At 40.0% G+C, this 23,268-nt stretch overlaps 1 protein-coding gene across 2 annotated transcripts in view; it reads left to right on the forward strand.

The window, feature by feature from the left end:
* Nucleotides 1-23,268, forward strand: part of LOC106090824 (sensory neuron membrane protein 2) — a 572,456-nt gene that overhangs the window by 90,263 nt on the left and 458,925 nt on the right. The window lies entirely within an intron of this gene.

Consider the following 23,268-nt stretch of genomic DNA (forward strand, 5'->3'; position numbering starts at 1 on the left):
TCGAGTGGGCCATAGCGTTTTGGTACTCGTATCAATGGGCTCGCAGCAACCACAGCAGAACGATGTTAAATCATTGAGGTAATAATAATAATGGTGTGAGCGTTTTTTCTTTCGATTGATGTTTATATACATATGGATGGTTTATTATTATTTTTATACCCACCACCATAGGATAGGGGGTATACTAAAGTAGTCATTCCGTTTGTAACACAGATTGAAATATTCGTTTAGGGCCCCATAAAGTTTATATATTTTTTTTATTTTTGGTCGTCTTGACGTTCTGAGTCGATCTTGCCATGTCCGTCCGTATGTCGAAATCACAATAGCGGTCGAACACGTAAAGCTAGCAGCATGAACTTTTGCGCAGATACTTACTATTGTGTAGGTCGTTGGGGATTCAGATTTAGATTGGCTGAAATTTTGCATAGAGTGTTCTCTTATGATTTTCAAGTACGGTCCAAATCGGCCTATAACCTGATATAGCCCTTTGAGCCCTTACAAGCTGCAATTTTTGTCCGATTTGGCTGAAATTTGCACGTAATGTTCTGTTATGACTTGCAATAGCTGTGTCAAGTACGGTCCAAATCGGTCTAAAATCTGATATAGCCTCTCATATAAAACGATCTTCAGATTTAACTTCTTGAAACTTTACAAGCCGCGGTTTTTGTATGAAGTGGCTGAATTTTTGCATGTAGTGTTCCGTTATGACTTCCAACAACTGTGACAAGTACGGTCCAAATCAGTCTATAACCTGATATAGCTCCCATATAAAGCGGTCTCTCGATTTATCTTTCTGAGCCCCTGGAAGCCGCAGTTTTTGTCCAATGAATTTTTGCATGCAGTTTTCTGTTTAGATTTCCAACAACTGTGCCAAGTACGGTCCAAATCAGTGTATAACCTGATGTAGTTCCCATATAAAGCGGTCTCTCCATTATCCCTGTTCGGTTCCTAAAAGCTTAAATTTTTGTTGGTTTGGCAAAAGTTTGGTATATAGAATAAAATTATGCCATTCAACTAAATTTATTTTGTATCAATTTTATCAAAATCCATGGTGGTGGGTTTCCAAGATTCGGCCCGGCCGAACTTTGTACGCTTTCACTTGTTATTATTGTTTGTTTGTACACCTGTATGAACATACATATGTACTTTGGAGAGAGCATGTGCTTAGGACGCAAGTATAAACGCAGTTAAATTTTGTTTTTGACAGTTGATGATGTTTTGTTATTTATTCTTCATTCAATTCGTATGTAGTTTTTTTTTGTTTCTGGTTTGAAGCTCATTGAATTATCATGGTGACAAATGTGTGCCAATATTTGACACCAAATTGAGGCTTTCAATTATATGCAAAGTGGGCTTGTTGAGTGCGCGTGCACAGTGGATTTTGAGATATTGCAAAAAAAAAAAACAAAGCGCAATTTAGAACTGTTTCTTTTATGAAACAGAAAATTTTACTCAAACATAGAATTTTTTAAAATTCAATATTTTTGCTGATATAACACCCGGAACGAAAAGAGGTTGACCAACTAATGAGTATGCGGATCGCCAAAAAACCACTTTCTCAGTAGAGTTAGCAATTTCGTTTGCCTGTCTGATTGTCAATGTTAATTTGCTTACTTTAATTGGCCATGCCAGAATATTTGTCCTATAAGGTAAAATAGCGTTCCTGAAGCTTTGCTTACTTTAATTGGCCATGCCAGAACATTTGTCCTGTAAGCCGAACGTAAAATTGCGTTCCTAAAGCCTCGATCTTCTGCGATCATTCTAAAATAGCTGACACCCAAGCTTCGAGGTTTCTCCCACCACATGATCTATCGTCCCGGTTTGCGTGTACCACAGTGATCTCCTTAAAAAGATTTCTTTGGTGGAGATTCTTTATCCATTCTGACAACACCTAACCAACCCAACATTTGTATTTTGATACGTGTAACTATGCTATCGTCGTCATACAGCTCATTGTTCATACGACGCATATATTCTCCACTAACGCAAACTAGTCCATATATTACGAAGAATCTTTCTCTCAAACACTCCAAGCACTTTCTCGTCTGCCATCACAAGTACCCATGCTTCAGAACCATATAACAGCACGGGTAGTATCAGTGTAAAGTGTAGTCTTCGTCTGTCTAGAGGTGGTCTTGTTTCTAAACTGCTTACTTAGTCCAAAGTAGCATCTGTTTGCCTGTATTATTCTTCGTTTAATCTCAAAATTGGTGTCATTCGTTTCGGTTACGGCGGTGCCTAGGTGGATAAAGTTGCTGACGTTCTCTTAATTGTGGTTCCCAACTTTCTCCAGTTTTTTTTTTTAATCTGCTCGGTTGTACTAGGCGTTTCTGGGAGTTGAAACCATCCATTTCGTCTTATCTCCATTTACTGCCAGACCCATTTTCACTGACTCTCTTTCGATTCTTTCAAAGGCTGCAGTTACTACTTCCGGTGACCGACCTATGATATCGAAGTCGTCGGTCTAGGCGAGTAGCATGTGTTGTCTTGTGAGTAGTATGCCATATCTATTCACATCTGTATGAAACCCCGTTTGGTATTAAATGGTTCGGAGAAATTCTTTCCTATTCTTACTGAGGAACGCATATCAGAGTCTTATTCATATTGCAGGGATACCAAACTCAGACATGGCTTAAAATACCTTCGAACGTATAGGACTATCGAAGGCGGCTTTGTAGTAAGCAAAGAGATGGTAGATGCTGATTTGTGCCTCTCGGGTCTTTTTCAGGATTTGGCGCAGTGTGAGTATATGGTCCAGGGTGGATTTGCCAGGTCTAAAGCCGCATTGAATGGGCCCAATTATCTCATTGACTTTAGGTTTTAATCTTTCACACAGTACGCTTGAGAGTATCTTGTATGCGATGGGGAGGAGACTTATTCCTCTGTAGTTGGCACATTCCGTCCTGTCTCTTCTTCTTCCAGCCAGATTGCGCAGACAAGCTGATGCATACGCCTTATCAGCGTGTCGCCTCCGGTCTTAAATAGTTTAGTCAGGTCACTGCTACTTGGATCTCATTCTGACTAGCAGTTATACATTTTATACCATCATCAGGAATTGGGTGTGCGCTATCCACTTGGACGCCATCGCCAGACACTAGCAGCTAGGCAAAATGTTCTTTCCATATCTTCAGCACACTATCTGTATCAGTTACCAGAATTCCTTTTTTGTCTCTGCAGGAGGATGTGCCTATACCAAAGCCATCGGTGGAAGTATGATTCTTTGGAAGAATTTCCGACCTTACACTCTCGTCTATCCCTTTCCCTTTTATACCCACCACCGAAGGATGGGGGTATATACATTCCGTTTGCAACAAATCGAAATATCCATTTCCGACCCTATAAAGTATATATATTCTTGATCACCGTAAAAATCTAAGACGATCTAGCCATGTCAGTTCGTCTGTCTATTGAAATCACGCTACAATATTTAAAAATTGAGATATTGAGCTGAAATTTTGCACAGATTTTTTTTCAATTTCTCAATTTCGCCAAGACCGGCTCAGATTTGGATATAGCTGCCATATAGACCGGTCTTTCGATATAAGGTCTTGGGCCATTAAAAGGCGCATTTATTGTCCGACTTTGCCTAACTTTGGGTTAGAGAATTGTGTTCGCCCCCTCGACAACTTTCTGCAATTTGGCCCAGATCGGTCGAGATTTGGATATAGCTGCCATATAGACCGATCTCTCGATTTATGGTTTTGGGCCCATAAAACGCGCATTTATTGTTCGATTTACCCCAAATTTGAGACAGTGAGTTGTGTTATGCTCTTCGACATCCTTCTTTAATTTGGTACCGGTCGGTTCAGATTTGGATTTAACTGCTATATAAACCGATCTCTCGATTTAAGGTCGTAGGCGCCTAAGAGGCGCATTTATTGTCTGATGTCGCCGAAATTCGGGAAAGTTGGTTTACATATATATCCGAGGTGGGGGCATCCAAAGTTCGGTCTGGCCGAACTTAACACCATTTTACATGTTTTCTTTTGATTTTCTCCCACTGTGCTACGTCTCTGGCCGCCATATGAACTGATTTCCGAATTTGACTTCTTGACCTACTAGAGGCTGTAGTTTTTACACAATTTGTCTGAAATTTCGTAAGTGAAACTTAAAACTTCTCGAATTCAAGTATATTCTTTGATATTAGAAATGTATTCATGTTAGTGATTATATTTGGCGTTCCACTTGTCGTTTTTCAAGTCCCGTGGTGTCTGCCAATGATAATGTCTTTGCTTTTAACAATCCTCTTATTGAGCCGTCATTTGCCTTAATTTCTTTTAAAATGTCATTTGCCCATAGTAAAATGCTTATAAATATTTTGATTTGCAAATATTATCAACAACTATAAACGGCGATAAGAATAATAAACCACAATTTATCTATTTTTTGTTGTTGTTACTCACATTTGATACCAATGTTGTTTAAAATGTACAAACATTTATATCTTGCATGACTATCGACGTGTGTCTTCATACGGGGAGTTCATAATACTCACATTGAACTTTCGTTTTGTGATGGACATATGAATGGTTTGCATAAACAATTTATTTATAATTACCTATTGATAGTTTCCATTACTATGCAAGTCAGTAACAACTAACTGTTGGCATTTAAGTCTGATCAATGAAAACGTGAATTTGAAATATATCTCACTGTAATTGGCCCAGCTAAATCTGACACAAAAAAAAGTTAGACCGGAAAGGGAAACTTTGGAGTGCACGAGGTTGATATAAAAGATTTGTAATAAATGTAGAATAGTTTGCATTCAATATTGCCAACATCTCAATGCGCATTTTCTCAATTACAGCTCATTAAGCAACACCAGAAAGATTTCTCTAAATTTTTGAGTGCATTACGCTTCAAGTGTTATCACAATGATAAGGGGCATTCCATATAAAGTTGATCTCAAACGGAGTGCCCGCACGAGGCTAAGTATCACATCGATGCAGAGATATTCTACAATGATGAAGCACTAGTAAATGCCGCTGGCCTTTTATAAATTACAACTAAAAAAAGTTCTTTTTATACCCACCACCGAGGGATGGGGGTATATTCATTTTGTCATTCCGTTTGCAACACATCGAAATATCCATTTCCGACCCTATAAAGTGTATATATTCTTGATCAGCGTAAAAATCTAAGACGATCTAGACATGTCCGTCCGTCTGTCCGTATGTCTGTTGAAATAACGCTGCAGGCTTTAAAAATGGAGATATTGAGCTGAAATTGTGCACAGAATCTTTTTTTGTCCGGCAGCAGGTTAATTTCGAAGAAGGGCTATATCGGACTATGTATTGATATAGCCCCCATATAGACCGATCCTCCGAATTAGGGTCTTAGGCTCATAAAAGCCACATTTATTATCCGGTTTTGCTGAAATTTGGAACAGTTGAGGATGTCCCTTCAACATGTTTCGTCAATTTGGCCCATATCTGTCCAGATTTGGATATAGCTGCCATATAGACCGAACCTCCGATTTAGGGTCTTAGGTCCATAAAATCTACATTTATTATCCGATTTTGGTGAAATTTGGGACGGTAAAATATGTTGGGCCCTTCGACATTCGTCATTAATTTGGCCCAGATCGGTCCAGATTTGATTATAGCTGCAATATAGACCGATCCTCTGATTTAGGGTTTTAGGCCAATAAAAGCCGCATTTATTATCCGATTTTGCTGAAACTTGGTAAAGTGAGTCAAATCTCGACATCTTTCTCTAATGTGGCCCTGATCGGTTCAGATTTGGACATAGCTGCCATATAGACCGATTTCTGGATTTATGGTTTTGGGCCCTTAAAAGGCGCATTTATTGTCCGATTTGGCACAGATCGGTCCAGATTTGGATATAGCTGCTATATAGACCGATCTCTCGGTTTTAGGGCCATAAAATGCGTTTTTATTTTCCGATGTCGCCGAAATTTCGGACCGTGCTTTGTGTTAGGCTCTTCGAAAGTTTTCTGCAATTTGGGCCAAATCGGTCCCGATTTGGATATAGCTGCTATGTAGACCGATATCTAGATTTAAAGTCTTGGTAAAAGGCGCATTTATAATCCGATTTCACTGAAATTTGACACAGTGACTTCTGTTAGGCCTTTCGACATCCGTGTCGTATATGGTTCAGATCGGTTTATTTTCATAGCAGTTATATCGAAACATATTTCGATATAACTGCTATGAGACATAAGGTTTGCCATTTTCACTGGATTTTGATGAAAGGTGGTTTACATATATACCCGAGATGGTGGGTATCCAAAGTTCGGCCCGGCCGAACTTAACGCATTTTTACTTGGTTATATTCGAATTAAATCGAACTTTAGCGTTAAGGCTCTTTGTTGAACACACTTAAATATGCGTCATATTTGGCCGCTGACGTAGGTACGATTTTGCATCTTTGACAATAAAAAGTCCTTGCATATCATTTAATTAATATTTGCTTTGTTTTTTCTTTTTCTTTGGTTAATTTCGGTTTGCGGTATTTAATCAATTATGGAAAATTCTGTCATAAACCAATCTAACACGTTTTTCTATCTCATATATGTATAGACCATAAATGCAATGAAGGCTTGCTGTATGGTGATAACATTTAATCCAATTAACTTTTTTGAGGTGTGTTCAGGTTGTGATAAACTGCCGGCATTCTTTTGATTCTCTTCATAGTGTAAAAAATTTAATATGCACACAAACTTCTGGAAGCGTTTAATGCAAAGCAGAAGATAGTGGAACCCATTAAGATATGACCCATAGATTTCTGATACAAAAGATCTGCGTCACCAAAAGACAGAGAACACGACCGCTGCCCCGCCCATGATATTAAAATCATTCTGCGAGATGTTAATGCGAAGATAGGGAATGAAAATATCTTCGGAGAATTAAGCGCCCACGAGATAAACCTCCGATAATGGAGGTTAGCAGCACTAGATTACACCATTAAACAAGTAAAAAAGCGTTAAAACGTCCAACACCGGAGGTGCTGGGTATCCAAGCACCTCGGCCTGCAGGGTCCGATTTGGAAACAATTCTGCACGGACATTTAGTCGTCTAATAAGTACAAGTCAGTGTTCAATATTGTATAACAAAAACATTTTATTTTTGGTACCTATATCTAAATATAGTCCGATCTGAATCATATTTGGATCTGATGTCGGGATGCTTAAAATAAACCACTGCTTCAAATTTCAGCGAAATAGGGTAATAAATGCAGTTTTTATGGGCCTTAGACCCTTAACTGGCAGATCGGTTTATATGGCAACTAAATATATCCAAATATAGTCCGATCTGAACCATATTTAGGTTGGATGTAGGGAGTCCTAAACCTACTCACTGCTTCAAATTTCAACGAAATCTGATAAAAAATAAGTAAAAAGGCGTTAAGTTCGGCCGGGCCAAACTTTGGATATATGTAAACCACCTTTCGTCAAATTCCGGTGAAAAATGCATACCTTATGCCCCATAGAAGCCATATCGAAATACGTTCCGATTTGGACCAAATACTAATAAGTAAAAGTCATTGTTTAATTGTGTGTAACAAAATATTGGTCTTTTAAAAAGCTATATTTAAAAATAAACCGATATGAACCATATACGACGCAGGTTTCAAAGACTGCCTAACACAAGTCACTGTCCCCAATTTCGGCGAAATCGGACAGTAAATGCGCCTTTTATGGTCCCAAAACTGTGCTGGACGATTGTCCAATATTGTTTCGAATATCGTGATCTACAATCAGTGGAGACTTACTTACATTGGTGTAGGAATGTTTGCTGGGTAAGGAAGTTCTGCTTTAGTAATCATTCTAACTCTTATACACAATTGTTTTTTTTTTTTGCTCTTATCTCATGTCTATTGAGATGTATCTACGTGAATGCATTCCCAAGTGTAGGTGTCAAGTGATGAAACTCTATTATAGCTGTCGTTTAAGCCAGGCTGGCGATGGGTCAGTGGGGATTGCGGCGGACTACCAGCCAGTGGACTCAGGTTCGAGCCCAGTTAAGGCCATTATTTTTCTGGATTTTTTCCCTTTCTCGAGTTTTTTTTTTCTGTTCGTCGACAGACAAATGGTTTAATGAAAAGGAATTGTTTTATGTGCGGAAAAGAGATCGACCATGAACAACCGTTGGCATATTTGTTGCTTTTAAGTAATATGCTAGACTTGTTCAAGGTGAACTTGTTTGGGCTCCCGATGGATGTTCATGGATTTAATTAGCCAATCGGATTCTTTTAACGGTTTATGCACTGGATCTTCCAGTATCTCTCATTTTCGTCAAGTTTTTTTGGCTGGAGTCAGTTTCTTTTTTCCATTGGCTTCAGTTATGGTGTCAAGACTTCGAGTTTTATTAATTCTTTCCATCTTGAACATCATCTAAATCACATCGCTCCTGTGGTAAAGTTTTTAAGTGAAGTATTTTTTTTTTTTTTCTAAATTGTCGAAAAGGCGTACAGACAGCCAAACAGAGCCTTTTAAAGCAGTGGAGTCCTTATTTAAGGAGATATAAAAGTGAATCTTGTATCAAACCCTAAAGGTAACGAATTTTATACGTGGTAACCAATGAAGTTTTATTTTGATCAAGGGTTTTATTTAGGTGCAATTGCCATCATTCCCTTATAGTGTCGTTATAAGGGAATCTATATTGACTCCTTCGAATTTGTGGTGGAGTTTTTTCTTAACTTGTTCGCAATTTGGGGGAAATCCCAAGAAAAAAGACGAAAACCAACCGTGATACTAGGTCTTATCCTGGTAAATCATAGGCCTTGTTGCGAGTTAACGTGTGGATCCACCTCCTTGCTAGAGTTTGGTGAGAATTTCATGAGTTAAGGGCAAACCTTTTGGTGAAAAAATTCAGCCAAGGGGCCTGAAGGAGCGGAGTAGTTTTCTATTGCTTGAGGTACTACAGCCAGTCTGGTTGCTTGACTAAACACTTACCATAATTCGAGGAGAAATTACGAAAGTTCCATACAAAGCTGTCCTTGCCTATAAAGTGCTGACTTACCCCTTTTTGAAGACATTATTTAATTGTGGTCATTATTATCTAAGTCGACAGCGAACTGCCGCCACCCATTTATTAGCAGCGCCAACTCATCGACATAACCCCTCTTGCTCACCCAATTACAACACCCACACACGACAGAGCTAAGTCTATAAATAGACGCATGGGAACGTGGAGCCCAGCTTAATCATCTCCGCATAACAGACTCCACACACGAATAACGTCATCAACAAGACGCCCTCAATTGTATCTGGCTAGTGGCTGAGTGAGCTAGCAGATACCTACTTACCGCATCAGTTATCTAAGGTCTCCGGTTCAATTCCCGAGCCGGCCAGGATGAATAATTTTTAATTAAATTAAATTAGCAGATAAGTGTAATTATTATCATATGCAAAGTTTATCATCCTATCTCATTCCTAAACAGCTAAAAGCCCAATAGAATCCACGTCCAGCGTAAAATGCTCATCGAGGCCTCGGCGATCATCGTGCTAACCTGGCTAATGGAAATGGTTAAAAAGTAAAGCCAAAAGGCTTAAAAACAAAAGTGAGTTAAAAAAATCAATTTTCATTTAAATTTTGCATATGAAAGGTTAATGTAGTAAAAAGTTAATTTTAGTCCATTATAATTATAAACTTAAAAGAAATCAATTTTGGGTCATGTCAAGGAAAATTCAATGAACTATTAATTATTACATTTCCTTCCTTTTGAACTATTTCGTCTCAGTTTGCATGCTTGCATAAATATATATTTTTTTTTGACCGTTGAGTTTTCCCTGAGCTGACATATTTAGAATTTGAACGCGTTTGAATAATTATCCGATTAAATTAAATATTACGAGATTAACCCTTAGATCGTTAAATATGAACTGGAATTATAAACTTTTGGTTGTTCGTTCCAAATATTTCATATTTTATTTATATAATACTAGTTATTAAGATTTTGGCTTATATGGCATCATCTTCATGAATTTTCTTAAATATAGATATATAATCTGAAATGGATTTCTAAATTCTTTTACCTTTCCTTGGTAGTGATATAGAGATGGAGTAGATATTGCGTTTGGGGCACTGGCAATTGTTAAGGCCGCTGGTGCCATGGTAGGGTAGGGTTTGGAGGCCATGGTTCCCAGAACATCAGGGAATCGAACTAGCTTGTCGCCTATGTTTCTTTACTATAGATTACAATACCAAATTAATGGGGGAATTTCATTCTGATTTGGTTTGGTCCATTAAGTTTTCAAAGTCTAGATCCATAGTGCTTTTGTTTACTGGGAGTCTAAAATAATATTTTGTTTGTGTCCGAGATTGTGGAAATCAGGTGAATAAAGGAGGTCCGAACCCCCCCACCCGACTGTCTTGCTAGCCCTTTTTAATGGCTCCCAGTCCTCTTTGTTTGCATAGAATTATAATTGGAAATTAAGTCAACATCTTCCACCACAATCTATTTTGTCGAAAGGCGAGTTTTAGCGACCTTCTGGGTAGTAGAAATCTTATAACGTCTTTGTGACCACAATCCGAACCCCTTTTGGACATTACATAAATAAATGGCGCCCAACGTGGGGCCGAAGTTTTTGTCTTTTTAGAATAAATTTTGCTTAATAGGGCAGAGGAATTCTATTAAGTCTGAATATAGGCCCATTTGCTTAATCAGAAATAAATTATACGATTAGAGTTCATTTGTTTTAGAGGTATTGGAGACACCGTTTTATTTGGATGATTTACTGCACTCGAATACTTAATAAGACTCTCTGGATTTTCATAGATCTGCTTGTTGCGAGTCCTATGACCGAGAATCAACTTATTATCACTTTCAGTGTGTTTTTAGTGTGAATAGAAAGGTGCTGATAATATCTGGTGAAGGATCTTATTGATATTCTTGGTAAAGGATGTGGCTGGATTCTGGCATCCTGTAGGTTATAGGATATACTTTAAGGTGCTGCAGGCGTTTTGAAGTCCATGAATTACAGTTCGTGACGTTTAAGAAGTATGCTAGTTTGCTTATCTTTTACTATAGAACCTAAGGCGACTTCACGCCATAGCCCTGTTTTTTTTATTAGACGACAAGATATTGTTTTTTTTTTTTTTCAACTCCATTCTCGAAATCACTTACCGAAACAAGGAATGTGTTATTATTATATTATTGAACTCATATATTGTTTTTTTTGTACCGGTTTTTAATCTGGCTCCGAGGTCAGGCTTTATTTTTTTTTTACTTTTAAGCGAATATTTGGTTAGAATAGACACACATTGATAGGTAGTTGACGGAATTTAAACCAGAACTGTATAAATTTCCGAATTTCGGATTTGTAATGGCGACGGCTCGTAGTCCACCACCACGACAGGACCCTGCAATGGCAGGTTTGGTAAATTCTAGTCTGACCGAGCTGAAATGTTCTATATGTGAGGAGTTTATGAATTTTGTAGTTCAAGAATGCTATAAGCTTTCGACATGTGGTCATATTTTTCATAGAGTCTGTATTGAGACGACTTTGTCGACTTCGTCGAACTGTCCGGCATGCAAATTATCATGTGAGCTTTCAGATTTGAGAAAGTATGGTACGGATCTTCCTATGAGGCCTGAGGCATTAGTGAACTCGACAGGGGCGGTCAAGAAAAAGACGGCAGGTCGCGGTAAGCCTAGGGGAGTGGCAGGAAATCGCATGGGTACGCGAAGTATAACTAGGGCTTTATTTCCTAACATGGGCCTTGGTGCTTCCGGTGTGCCTGATATGACCAATGGTGATTCTCCGGGTGATGATATCCAGGGTTCAGATCGTATGGGACGGAATCAGTTGGATGAACCTTCGGGTTCACCCATGCCAATGGTGAATAACAGACATGAGGTGGATTATGACTGGATCGGGCAGATGATTGAAGATAGACTTTCTCGAATGATGCGGAACTTGAGTGTTACACGATCTTCAGGACCAGTGCAGCAGTCTGGTCTTGGACAGTCTCCCTTGGGTTTGGATCCTTCTTCTTTGAGAGTTCCTAATTCAAATCCCAATCATTATGATCAAGGGACACATCGTAGACAGGCCAGTCTTCGTCCTCAGCCTATTCCAAATGCGGAAAAGGTGACTTCTATCATCCAGAACTGGAACGTAAAGTTCGACGGTTCCAAAGATGGTCTCACGGTTGACGAGTTTCTCTATCGGATAAGATCTCTTACAGCTTTGCATTTTGAGGGTAATTTCGATATGATATGCAGGAACCTGAATATTCTTTTAGTGGGCAAGGCTCACGAGTGGTTCTGGCGCTACCACAAGAAGGTAGACCAGATTGAGTGGACTGAATTTTGTGGCGCGTTGAAGTCACAATACAAGGATATGCGGTCCGTATATGACAGAAAGGAGGAGGTCAGGAATAGGAAGATGCGACCAGGTGAATCCTTTGATTCATACTATGACTCGATATGTTCAATCATGGATAGATTGGAGCATCCAATGGAGGAGGAGGAGCTGGTCGAGATCCTGGTACGGAATTTACGTCCGGACATCCGCCACGAGTTGCTGTATTTCCCTATCTATTCCATTGCCCAATTGAGGAAGCTCGTACAAATGCGAGAGAGCCTTCTGAGCGATGACAATTTTAGAAGAGGCCTTTCCTCAAAGACTTCTATGACTCCTCAGTTACCAGCCCGTAGGAATGTCGCTGAGGTTGATTGTGAAGAGAGGGACTTGGATATGTCGACAACCAGTGAGATGCTGGATGCCATCAACTACAGCTCTACAGTTTATAAGTGTTGGAATTGTGATGAGGTGGGGCATTTTTGGGATGACTGTGTTCGAGAGAGAAAAGTCTTTTGCTACGGTTGTGGGGCAAAGGGGGTGTATAAGCCCCAATGCGAGAAATGCGCCGCCAAGAAAGTGCTTGTTTCAAAAAACTCCCAGCGCCCGAATCCAAAGACCAATTATCCCTAGGTGCTGACTTAGGTATTCCACACAACCCTGATTTGACAACTAAAATTTCAATTCTCAGGAGAAATTCTTCTGAAAGTGATAACCGGCCTAGACTTTTACATCCAATTCGTCCATACCACCAGCGATATTTTGACTATATCCAGAGACGTAACCAAATATTTTTGGTAGATACGATTTCTGACCGGAATTCCATGAGGAGGAGGAGATCCACTTTACGTCTTAGGGATTATTTTAAAAGAAGGAGAGCTTCAAATAAGTATATTGTTTCCGCTATTGTCAACAACCCCGATGACCGAAGGTATTATGCAGAGGTTCGTTTTTTGGAATTTAGAGAATTTGGTTTGCTTGACACTGGAGCAAATGTCACATGCATAGGCTCTAGTTTAGCCGATTATGACTTTTCGAAGTTTGACCAATATGTTCCCGGGAAATCTTTCGTGCGAACGGCGGATGGCAAGTTCCAAAGGACTTATGGGTATTTGATGGTGGATGTTGTTTTTCGGAATCAAACTAGGAGTTTGAAGGTATTGATCGTCCCTTCTATCACCCAAAGGCTGATCTTAGGCGTCGATTTTTGGAAGGCTTTTGGACTAGCATCGGATGTTTTCGATTCGGCTCTTATTGTTGCCCCTAGTGATTTTCCACACACGAATAGGTTTTTACGAGTCAGTGGTGTAGAGAAGATTTCACCTGTTCAGGGGTCTGAGTCTGTTGGGACTTTAGAGAACAGATATCCATTAACCCCAGAGCAAAGTCAACAGTTGCGGACTATAATTGCATTGTTCCCGGATTTCCACAAACAGGGTCTTGGTAGGACGACAATATTGACACATGATATTGATGTGGGCAGCTCAAGGCCGATTAAACAGCGCTATTATCCGGTTTCTCCCGCTGTGGAGAAGCTGATGTACCAGGAGATTGACCGAATGTTAGCGCTGGGCGTGATCGAGCCTTCATCTTCACCATGGAGTTCGCCCATGCGACTCGTGGTGAAACCTAATAAGGTGCGCTTGTGCTTGGATGCTCGCAAGGTGAACCAGGTGACGAAAAAGGACGCATATCCTCTGCCTTCGATGGAGGGAATTTTTTCGCGGTTGCCAAGGGCCAACATTATTTCCAAGCTGGACTTAAAGGACGCCTACTGGCAGATTGCGTTAAGCGATGAGGCTAAGCCGTTGACGGCTTTTAATGTACCTGGGCGTCCTTTATACCAGTTTGTCGTAATGCCTTTCGGTCTATGCACGGCACCGCAGACGATGTGCCGTCTTATGGACCAGTTGATTCCGCCGGAACTAAGACACTGCGTCTTTGGTTACTTGGACGACTTGATAATTGTTTCCAAGGATTTTCCTAGCCATATTTCTGCGTTGGTCCGAATTGCAGAGGAATTTAGAAGAGCTAATCTGACATTGAATGTCGATAAAAGCCACTTCTGTGTTACAGAGGTGAAATACCTTGGGTATATGATCGGAAATGGTGGAATCAGAACTGATCCCGAGAAGATAGATGCGATAACGAGATGGCCCGCCCCTAGGAGCATCAGACAAGTGCGTGGTTTCTTAGGATTGGCAGGGTGGTATAGGCGGTTCATTAAAAATTTTTCGTCGTTGACCTTTCCTATAACGGAGACACTGTCTTCGAAAAGGAAATTCCATTGGACCCCGGAGGCCGATGAAGCCTTTGAATTGGTCAAGAAACGCCTTACTACCGCGCCCGTCCTCATAAACCCTGACTTCTCGAAGAAGTTTTTTGTGCAGTGTGACGCCTCCGATTACGGTATAGGGGCAGTTTTAGTTCAACTGGACGAAAATGGATCAGAGCGACCCGTCGCCTACATGTCCAAAAAACTAAACACTGCCCAAAGGAACTATAGCGTAACGGAGAAGGAATGTCTGGCTGCCGTAGAGGCGGTGAAGCGATTCCGATGTTACCTCGAGATGCAGGAGTTCGAAATCGTCACCGACCACTCGTCATTAGTCTGGTTAATGGGTCAACCGGACTTGTCAGGAAGGCTTGCTAGGTGGGTGTTTAAATTGCAGGCATTCAAATTCTCTGTTAGCCACCGTAAGGGAAGGGACCATGTCGTTCCAGACTCTTTATCCAGGAGGGACTTTGATGAGATATCTGGCCTGGATCTGTCGGACCCCGAAATAGATTTGAACTCGAGATGTTTTGATGACGAGGATTACAGAGAATTGAGGGACCGCATAGGCAACGACCAATCTGCATACCCGGATCTGAGGGTTTTGGATAGATACGTTTATATTCGTACTGAGTTTTATAGCGGAAATGGGGATCAAGAGGCCAATTCCTGGAAGCTCTGGGTTCCACGGAATCTGAGAGATTCCCTCATATCACGTTTTCATGACTCGGCTATTACCGCACACGGAGGAATGTCAAAGACTCTCGACCTTATACGACGGAACTTTTATTGGCCAGGGATGGTTTCCGATACTAGGGACTTTGTTCGCAAGTGCGAGATCTGTAAAGGGACGAAACACCCCAATTTTGTTTTACGACCGGAAATGGGGAAACAAGTTATTACGACGCGACCTTTTCAGCGATTTTATATCGATATCTTGGGCCCCTATCCAAGATCGAAAGGCGGCCACATTGGGCTCTTAATAGTACTTGATCATTTGACCAAGTTTCATTGGTTATGCCCAATGAAAAAGTTCACGGCGCAGGTCATTGGAAAATTTCTTTTGTCAGACATATTCCATGTCTATGGAGTACCCGAAGTTATCGTTAGCGATAATGGTTCGCAGTTTAGGTCAAATGACTTTAATGCATTTTTGACTAAATTGGGCATTCAGCATACCTACACGGCTCTTTATTCCCCTCAGGCCAATGCATCTGAACGGGTGAATAGGTCTATGATTGCAGGAATCAGAGCATTTTTGAAGAAGGATCATAAAATGTGGGATGAACACCTTAGTTCCATAAGTTGTGCTTTACGCAACTCTGTTCATCACACCATCAAATGCTCTCCTTATTTTGCCACCTTTGGCTTCGATATGGTGACCCATGGCGATTCTTATCGATTACTGCGTAATGTCCATATGTTAGATGAATCTCATTCTACATTGAAGAGGGAAGATCAGCTGGCTTTGCTGAGGAAAGACTTGCGAGAGAATATTTCGAAGGCTCATGCCACTAATCGAGATCGGTACAACTTGAGAACTCGTCCTGTTTCCTATTCTGTAGGGCAAACCGTTTTCCGCAGGAACTTTTCACAGAGCAGTGCAGAGAAGCAGTACAGTGCGAAGTTCGCACCGGTATTTGTAAAGGCGGTAGTGAAATCCAAACTTGGGACTAATTACTATGTGTTACAAGATGTAGATGGTAATTCAAGCGGAACGTATCACGCGAAAGATATGCGTCCTTAAGTATAATTCCTGGTAATCTCCTGACCGATACGATCGAGATTACCCGGTTTGTGCTGGACGATTGTCCAATATTGTTTCGAATATCGTGATCTACAATCAGTGGAGACTTACTTACATTGGTGTAGGAATGTTTGCTGGGTAAGGAAGTTCTGCTTTAGTAATCATTCTAACTCTTATACACAATTGTTTTTTTTTTTTGCTCTTATCTCATGTCTATTGAGATGTATCTACGTGAATGCATTCCCAAGTGTAGGTGTCAAGTGATGAAACTCTATTATAGCTGTCGTTTAAGCCAGGCTGGCGATGGGTCAGTGGGGATTGCGGCGGACTACCAGCCAGTGGACTCAGGTTCGAGCCCAGTTAAGGCCATTATTTTTCTGGATTTTTTCCCTTTCTCGAGTTTTTTTTTTCTGTTCGTCGACAGACAAATGGTTTAATGAAAAGGAATTGTTTTATGTGCGGAAAAGAGATCGACCATGAACAACCGTTGGCATATTTGTTGCTTTTAAGTAATATGCTAGACTTGTTCAAGGTGAACTTGTTTGGGCTCCCGATGGATGTTCATGGATTTAATTAGCCAATCGGATTCTTTTAACGGTTTATGCACTGGATCTTCCAGTATCTCTCATTTTCGTCAAGTTTTTTTGGCTGGAGTCAGTTTCTTTTTTCCATTGGCTTCAGTTATGGTGTCAAGACTTCGAGTTTTATTAATTCTTTCCATCTTGAACATCATCTAAATCACATCGCTCCTGTGGTAAAGTTTTTAAGTGAAGTATTTTTTTTTTTTTTTCTAAATTGTCGAAAAGGCGTACAGACAGCCAAACAGAGCCTTTTAAAGCAGTGGAGTCCTTATTTAAGGAGATATAAAAGTGAATCTTGTATCAAACCCTAAAGGTAACGAATTTTATACGTGGTAACCAATGAAGTTTTATTTTGATCAAGGGTTTTATTTAGGTGCAATTGCCATCATTCCCTTATAGTGTCGTTATAAGGGAATCTATATTGACTCCTTCGAATTTGTGGTGGAGTTTTTTCTTAACTTGTTCGCAATTTGGGGGAAATCCCAAGAAAAAAGACGAAAACCAACCGTGATACTAGGTCTTATCCTGGTAAATCATAGGCCTTGTTGCGAGTTAACGTGTGGATCCACCTCCTTGCTAGAGTTTGGTGAGAATTTCATGAGTTAAGGGCAAACCTTTTGGTGAAAAAATTCAGCCAAGGGGCCTGAAGGAGCGGAGTAGTTTTCTATTGCTTGAGGTACTACAGCCAGTCTGGTTGCTTGACTAAACACTTACCATAATTCGAGGAGAAATTACGAAAGTTCCATACAAAGCTGTCCTTGCCTATAAAGTGCTGACTTACCCCTTTTTGAAGACATTATTTAATTGTGGTCATTATTATCTAAGTCGACAGCGAACTGCCGCCACCCATTTATTAGCAGCGCCAACTCATCGACATAACCCCTCTTGCTCACCCAATTACAACACCCACACACGACAGAGCTAAGTCTATAAATAGACGCATGGGAACGTGGAGCCCAGCTTAATCATCTCCGCATAACAGACTCCACACACGAATAACGTCATCAACAAGACGCCCTCAATTGTATCTGGCTAGTGGCTGAGTGAGCTAGCAGATACCTACTTACCGCATCAGTTATCTAAGGTCTCCGGTTCAATTCCCGAGCCGGCCAGGATGAATAATTTTTAATTAAATTAAATTAGCAGATAAGTGTAATTATTATCATATGCAAAGTTTATCATCCTATCTCATTCCTAAACAGCTAAAAGCCCAATAGAATCCACGTCCAGCGTAAAATGCTCATCGAGGCCTCGGCGATCATCGTGCTAACCTGGCTAATGGAAATGGTTAAAAAGTAAAGCCAAAAGGCTTAAAAACAAAAGTGAGTTAAAAAAATCAATTTTCATTTAAATTTTGCATATGAAAGGTTAATGTAGTAAAAAGTTAATTTTAGTCCATTATAATTATAAACTTAAAAGAAATCAATTTTGGGTCATGTCAAGGAAAATTCAATGAACTATTAATTATTACATTTCCTTCCTTTTGAACTATTTCGTCTCAGTTTGCATGCTTGCATAAATATATATTTTTTTTTTGACCGTTGAGTTTTCCCTGAGCTGACATATTTAGAATTTGAACGCGTTTGAATAATTATCCGATTAAATTAAATATTACGAGATTAACCCTTAGATCGTTAAATATGAACTGGAATTATAAACTTTTGGTTGTTCGTTCCAAATATTTCATATTTTATTTATATAATACTAGTTATTAAGATTTTGGCTTATATGGCATCATCTTCATGAATTTTCTTAAATATAGATATATAATCTGAAATGGATTTCTAAATTCTTTTACCTTTCCTTGGTAGTGATATAGAGATGGAGTAGATATTGCGTTTGGGGCACTGGCAATTGTTAAGGCCGCTGGTGCCATGGTAGGGTAGGGTTTGGAGGCCATGGTTCCCAGAACATCAGGGAATCGAACTAGCTTGTCGCCTATGTTTCTTTACTATAGATTACAATACCAAATTAATGGGGGAATTTCATTCTGATTTGGTTTGGTCCATTAAGTTTTCAAAGTCTAGATCCATAGTGCTTTTGTTTACTGGGAGTCTAAAATAATATTTTGTTTGTGTCCGAGATTGTGGAAATCAGGTGAATAAAGGAGGTCCGAACCCCCCCACCCGACTGTCTTGCTAGCCCTTTTTAATGGCTCCCAGTCCTCTTTGTTTGCATAGAATTATAATTGGAAATTAAGTCAACATCTTCCACCACAATCTATTTTGTCGAAAGGCGAGTTTTAGCGACCTTCTGGGTAGTAGAAATCTTATAACGTCTTTGTGACCACAATCCGAACCCCTTTTGGACATTACAAAACCTTAAATCTAGAGGCCGGTCTATATGGCAGCTATATCCAAATCTGGACCGATCTTAGCCAACTAGAAGAGGAATGTCGAAGGGCCCAACACAACTCACTGTCTCAAATTTTGGCGACATCGGACAATAAATGCGCCCTCTATGGACTCAAAACCTTAAATCGAGAGATCGGTCTATATGGCAGCTATATCGAAATCTGGACAGATCTAGGCCAAGTTGAAGAGAGCTGTCGAAGGGCTTAACACAACTTACTTTCCTAAATTTCAGCAAAATCGGGTAATAAATGCGCCTATTATGGGCCCAAGACCTTAAACCGAGAGATCGGTCTAGATGGCAGCTGCATCCAAATCTGGACCGATCTTAGCCAACTAGAAGAGGAATGTCGAAGGGCCCAACACAACTCACTGTCTCAAATTTTGGCGACATCGGACAATAAATGCGTCTTTAATGGGCCCAAAGCCTTAAATCGAAAGATCGGTCTATATGGCAGCTACATCCAAATCAGGACCGATCTGTGCCATATTGCAGAGGTGTGTCGAGGGGCTTAACTTAACTCACTGTCCCAAATTTCGACGACATCGAGCAATAAATGCGCCTTTTATGGGCCCAAAGCCTTAAATCGAGAGATCGGTCTATATGGCAGCTATATCCAAATCTGGACATATCTAGGCCAAATTGACGAAGGATGTCGGGGGACCTATCACAACTCACTGTCCCAAACTTTGACAAATTCGGACTATAAATGGGCCTTTTATGGGCGAAAAGCCTTAAATCGAGAGATCGGTCTATATGGCAGCTATATACAAATACCGATCTGGGCCAAGTCTGTGGCCTAACACAACTCTCTGTCCCAAATTTTAGCAAAATCGGATAATAAATGTGGCTTTTATGGGCCTAAGACCCTAAATTGGCGGATCGGTCTATATGGCAGCTATATCCAAATCTAGAGTGATCATGGCCAATTTAACGAAGAATGTCGAAGGGCCTAACACAACTCACTGTCCAAAATTTCAGCAAAATCGGATAATAAATGTGGCTTTTATGGGCCTAAGACCCTAAATCGGCCGATCGGTCTATATGGGGGCTATATCAAGATATAGTCCGATATAGCCCATCTTCGAACTTAACCTGCTTATGAACAAAAAGAGAACCTGTGGAAAATTTCAGCCCAATATCTCTATTTTTGTAGACTGTAGCTTGATTTTAACAGACAGACGGACGGACATGGCTAGATCGTCTTCGATTTTTACGTTGATCAAGAATATATAAATACTTTATAGGGTCGGGAATGGATATTTCAATGTGTTGCAAACGAAATGAAAAAATGAATATACTCCTATCCTTCGGTGGTGGGTATAAAAAAAAGCTTTTATGGGCTTCAGATCCTCAGAAATCAGTCCATAACCTGATACAGTTGCGGTATAAACCGATCTTGAATTGTGACTTCTTGAGCCAATAGATGGCATAATTCTTATCCGATCTGGCTGAAATTTAGCATAAATGTTTTGTTATGATTTTCAGCAACTGTGTCAAATATGGTTCAAATCGGTCCATAACCTAATGTAGCTGCCGATCTGGGACCTTGATTTCTTGAGCCTCTAGAGGGTGCAATTATTATCCGATTTGGCTGAAATTTTGTGCAACGACTTCTCCCATGACCTTTAATATACGTGTCGGTCTATAGTGATACAGCTCCCATATAAACCGATCTCCCTATTATACTTCTATACCCAAGCCCGGCAAGGCAAGTTATGCGACACCAAAGGCCTACAGACCCATAAGCCTTACGTCCTTTCTACTCCATATGCTAAGGAACAGATGGATAAATTGCGGGTCCCATGACATAAATATAAGGGAGAAAGTGGCACAAGGCTTGTCACAGGGGGGCATTTTATCGCCACTCCTTTGGGTGGCCATCATAAATGACCGGATGCTTTGAGACAATGTTATAATACCTCTTAGGGGTAAAGATCCGGACGACCTATGCAGAAGGGCCAAAAAGGTCTTGCATATGGCATATGACTGGACTAGGCCCAGGGGTCTCAATGTTAACCCAGAAAAGACTTAAGATGCCTGTTCTCAAGGAAGATGATGGTGGTCCAATTTGACGCACCACGTTTCCTCACTAAAACGATTTCGATATCTGACCAGGTCATATGCTTAGGAGTGATCTTGGATAGGAAACTTAATTGAAAGTGTCACATTCATGAGCGTACTGAGAAGGCTCACAGATGTTGGGCACCATGTAGACGGGTTGTTGGCTCGAAATGGGGCCTGCATCCTAGGATAGTCTACTGACTCTACAGGAGCGTGATTAGACCAATACTTACATACGCCTCAGAAGTTTGGTGGGCTGCTATGGAGAAAAAATGAAACATTAGGACCATACAACAGATTCAGAAAACATGGTGCGACGAAAGCGTTCGTCACCCATGCCTATAGTCGGTAGGACGGCGAAAATCCAATGGGGTGATCCGGATCATGAAAGGACTACGCTATTGCTGAAAGGAGGTAAGAAGGAGGTCAGTATACCTTTTGGTTTCATAACGGGACACATAGGACTACGAGCTCATTTATGCAAAATTTTGGCTGAAATTTTGTACGAATTGTTAGATGACTTCTAACAATTGTGCTAAGTATGATCCAAAACGGGTCATAATATGATATAGCTGCCATATAAACAGACTACAGGTCTTGACTTCTTGAGCCTCTAGATTGTGCAATTTTATCCTTTTTGGCGGAAATTTGTCTTGAAGTGTTTCGTTTTTTTAACTTTCAACCTTTGTGCCAAGTATGGTCAAAATAGGTTCAGTACCTGATATAGCTCCCATATAAACCGTTCTCGGATCCTTGATTTCATGCGCCGCTAGAGGGCGCAGTTCTTATCCGATTTTGCTGAAATTTTGCATAATGTATTTTATTATAACTTAAAACAAATGTGCTAAGTATGGTCAAAATCGGATCATAACCTGACATGGTTCCCATATAAACCTTACTCCCAATTTTACTTCTTGAGCCCATGAGGGGCGCTATTCTTGTCCGATTTGGATGAAATTTTTACTATGGTCTCCAACATCCAAATCAAGTATCTGTTCATAACCTAATGTCACTTCAATATCATTGCAGTCATATTCATTATCCTTGAAGTCCGGGCAAAGAACTTGACAAATGCGAGCCATTGTGGAAGATATATAAGATTCGGCCCATGGTGGAGGTTATATATGAAATTTGGCCCGACCGAACTAAGCACCCTTTTACTTGTTCTGTCGTTTCTTTAGTTTTGCAACGAGATATGGTGTGAATATAATATATCTTTGGTGTACGAACTATGCGGTTAGGAACCGTGGTTGTTGAACGCGTGACCCTTCAACTTAACTTAATGGCAGTAGACCAGGACAACCCGAAAACAAGAGCGCTAGGTTAGATCATATAACTTGGATTTGTTCACTATCTTCCTTAACTTCCGTAGCATGGTGCTTTATACGTAAGTTGTTGATACGTGGTTAATAGGGAGTTGTATTTGGAATTTTTTAAGCAAATATTACTCCTTATTATTGAAGAAAAATTCATGGATTTTGCATCACGATAATCATAGTCATATATTAATCATAATATATGACCTTAATCTGTACTCAAAATAGAAGAGACCCATAGAAAAACAACGTTTGAGGTATTAAAAACCCGGTCGCGGAGAGGGCTTTAGGTCATGCGTAGTCCTTATCACTACAGATCTTTGGATTAATGTTATTATATTAGCCATATTTATTACGGCCTATATAGCGGAATGATTAAAATTATATCAATGGTCAATTATTCCTAGAATTTTGTTAATTGTGACTAATTAATTGAACTCAACGAATATTTGAGTGCCTTTATCACTAATAAAATTAAATTGGTTCTAGTGACCTAAACTCCTGTTTTCGAACATTAGATGATAAAGTCCATAAAGGAAGAAAAAGCATACAACCCCAAATTTAGGTACTTGAGATTGTAAAACAATTTCTGCTTAATTGTTCTAATTTTTTTTCAACAACAGAAATTGTTGTGCTAGCATAGCAAATCTAAATAGAAAGAT

Source organism: Stomoxys calcitrans, chromosome 1 (assembly GCF_963082655.1).
Source record: "Stomoxys calcitrans chromosome 1, idStoCalc2.1, whole genome shotgun sequence".
Taxonomy (NCBI): Eukaryota; Metazoa; Arthropoda; class Insecta; order Diptera; family Muscidae; genus Stomoxys; species Stomoxys calcitrans.